Source organism: Ursus maritimus, unplaced genomic scaffold (assembly GCF_017311325.1).
Source record: "Ursus maritimus isolate PB19 unplaced genomic scaffold, ASM1731132v1 scaffold_29, whole genome shotgun sequence".
NCBI lineage: Eukaryota > Metazoa > Chordata > Mammalia > Carnivora > Ursidae > Ursus > Ursus maritimus.
Window position 1 is genome coordinate 5,218,374 of NW_024425452.1, and position 3,509 is coordinate 5,221,882.

The following is a 3,509-nucleotide window of genomic DNA, read 5'->3' on the forward strand; positions in this document are numbered from 1 at the left end:
TATTATTATTATTATTATTATTATTATTATTATTATTTTCTAATCTATTTCCCAAGCCAGGAACGGCAGTGTCTGAGAGATCAGTGTCCGGAGAGATCACATGCAAAGGAGGGAAGCCAGAGGGGACAGGGGGCAAGGGGGAAAGGTGGGTTCAGGGATGGCAGCAGGTCCTGGGAGCAAGCAACAAGTGCTTGGCTGCAGGGAGGTGTCACAGGATCCGCGCTTGTCAGCGATCCCCGCGTCGCCGCCAACGCGCCCAAAATAGCCCGAGGCCGCGGGGCGGGGTCAGCCCGGGCGGGGCGGGGCGGGAGGGGCACACCGCGAGCCGGCCCCTGCCCTGGCCCCGGTCCCCGCTCCGCGCCGCCGCCCCAGCCCCGCCCGGAGCCCAGGAGGGCCAGAGCCTGGCTGGCCCCGCCACCGGGGCCGGGGGACCTTATGGGAGAGGTAAAGGGAGGGAGAGGGAGTCCAGGAGAAGAGGAAGAGAGGAGAGGAGAGGAAAGATGGGTTTAAGTCTTAGGTTTCATTAATGATGCTTTAGCTCTTCCAAGTTACTCCACCACCAGCATTACGCACCACAAAAGCCCCTTCCCTGCCTTAGCAGTGCTCAGAGTGGGGAGGAGCTGGGGGGGTGCAGAGAAGGAGAGGACCCCCCCTTCCCCCCAGTACAAGCCATCCTCCTGCTGGGCAAATGGAGGAGGGCACAGGATAGGGGTGGGCAGGGCTGGTGTGTAAGGTAGAGGAGTGAGCCAACCTGGTCAGGTGCAGCCAGAGCTGAGGACCCCTGTCTTTCTCATCTTCTGGGCTTGCTTTTCCTTCCCTTTCTTTCTCTGTTCTCTTCTTTCCTTTCCTTGCTTTCCTATTCTTATTTCCGTTCTCTATTTTGCAGTGAAGTATGATACACGTGTGGGAAAATGCGCCTAAGAGTCCAGTTGGAGCACCAGATGAAGAAATACAATGTTAGCTAGGAAGCACTTCCTGGTCTCTCCTCTCTTCCCTTCCCTCGCCTTCCACCCCCTCTTCCCCCAGAGTAACCATTATCCTGACTTGTAACAACACGGGTTAGTTTTGCCTGGAATCTTACAGTAGAGGCGGCATAGACACTCCTTGATGTCTGGCTCGTTTGCTCACTCCGACATTTGTGAGATTGATCCCTTCCGTTCTGTGTAGTTGGTAAATCATCCATTTTCATGGCCACAGTTTATGTATCTATTTTTCAGTTGATGGACATGTGCATAGTTTTTAGTTATCGACTACCATGGATACTGCCGCTATGAGCATTCTATCAAGCATCCTTTGGTGATGCATGGACACTTTTCTGTTGGGTATATACTTACAAGTGGAATTTAGAAGTCATAGAGTATGAGAATGTTCTTCTTGGATAAACACTGCCAGATGGTTTTCCAGAGTGGTGGTACCAATTTGCATTCCCACCTTTCATTTCTTTTAAAAATAGGTACTAAATCTTTTGCATCTGAAATCTGGTCAATTTTTGTTTGTTTTCTCTGCCTTCCCTTTGCTAGCCCTGTTTGCGTTCTGGTTGGCCTTGCTCACGAATATGTGTGTATGTCACTGCTGCGTTAAGAAAAAAAGTAATCACTTAATAATAAAAATAGGGAACAGTACTTACTATATGGCAGACAAAACCGCTCAGCACTGTATATCTTCACTTGTTGAGTCTTTACAAATAGTGTTATTATCCCGGTGTTCAAGGTGGGGAAACAGAGGTTCAAAGTATTTAAGGAGCTTGTCCCTAGACAACCAGCTAGAAAATGGGGGATTTGAACACAGAAAGACTGAGCCTGTGCTCTCAACGACTCTACGAACTGCCTCTCTCCAACTTAGCGTACACTGGGTAAGTCGCTTTGAAGAAACAAAGACACCGTCCTGGTCTGGATGGAGAGTAAGATCCATTTCCGGGTAACAGTCCCATGGAAGGAAGACAAACCTGTCACATGAATGGGGCGGATACAAGAGCTCTATCAATCAGCATGTAGATAGATTATTCACCACAGGCAGAGCGGGTAGAGGGAAAGGCCTCATGAAGCAGAAGGCACTTCGGCTGAACCTTCCTGACTGGTCAGGTGGAGAAGACGGCAAGGTATCCTGACCACCCTTTATGGCAGGCTGTTTCCCCATAAAGTCCAAGTACAAATGCTTCCTTCTCACTGAAGAAACAGTCACCAGGCCCAAGTTTGCAACCCTCACAGTATACCACAGCTCAACCAAGGGGAGGTTTCAATGCCCTCTCTTCCTCCTTGGTTTCGGGCTTACATCACCAAAGCCTTTAGAGAAACAGTCACCTACCCAACAGTACCTTCTGAGCCAATGACTGCATACTCTGCGAAGGCCAAGGGCGCAGAGGGGGACTGATACCTTCACCGCGTGCCACACAGACTCATCACTTTCCTGCTCTGGACTCTGGACAGTGTTTGCAATAGCAAATGTGGCAGAGGTAAATAAAATTATATGCTTATGCCTCTGAGGGCTATTTATTTTTAGATGAAAGATGCTTTACATGTGTGATCATTTTCTGGACTAAGATCTAAACAATGTCCGCTATGACCTCCACTCTCCTTAATTCCACACCTCGCCAGGTTGGCTTCTGTTTCATCTTCTCCAAAGATCTACTGCTTATTGGAAAATGGACCAGTTCTCTTTTAATTTCTAGCTAATACCTTCCCTTTGAACACCCCTCCAGACGACTGGTAGTTTTGATATTCTAAACATTCATGTTGCAAAACAAACAAAAGTAAGTCAGCTTTGGTGATAAAATATTTTTGTGCATAATTTCTAGTTTTTAATTCCACATTCTGCTTTAGTTCAGGATAAAAAGCTTTCATTTTGTACCCTTTAATGTCAAATCATAATTGGTCGCAGTCAGTTACAGCTTTGTCCAGAGAAAAACACCTCCTTGATCACAGACTGTACTTCTAATAATCATAGTTTCACAAAGTTGGTGCAAGTTTTGGATAAATATTTACCAGCAAAGGACTTCAAAAACATCTTCAGTGCTCACCTTGGCTGCACATATACTAAAATTGAAACAATACAGAGAAGATTGGCATGGTTCCAGTGAAAGACATGCAAATCTGTGTAACAGCCATACTTTTGTATGATTGTTGAAAGCAAACTTATAACATGTCTTATGGGGTTTTCAATATATTCGGATTGAATGATAAGACATAAAGGGTGATGGTCAAGGGATTTATATAGTGGTAAGTTTTCTATACTTCACTTGAAATGGCAAACTATGAACTCTAAGCAGATTAAGAAAAGTTAGATATGTATGTTGTAACCGCTCTGAAAGCAACAACTAGAAAAGTCATACAAAGAGATACAGTAAAAAGCCAATAGACAAATTAAAATGTAATGGGAAGAAATCTTCAAATAATCTAATGGATTTGACAGAGGAAAAAAAGAGAGTAAACACAAAACTTATTATAAAATGGCACATTTTCCTCTCTGGCCTTCTCCCTGCTTGGGCTCACTCTCTCTTCCTAAAATAAATC

At 45.5% G+C, this 3,509-nt stretch overlaps 1 non-coding gene across 1 annotated transcript; it reads left to right on the forward strand.

Annotated features, from left to right (window-relative positions):
• The first annotated feature begins 3,008 nt into the window (after window positions 1–3,008).
• LOC121105745 lies at window positions 3,009–3,111 on the forward strand. Its single transcript, XR_005838394.1, has one exon. It is a non-coding gene; the product is annotated as a U6 spliceosomal RNA (small nuclear RNA).
• The last annotated feature ends 398 nt before the right edge of the window (window positions 3,112–3,509 follow it).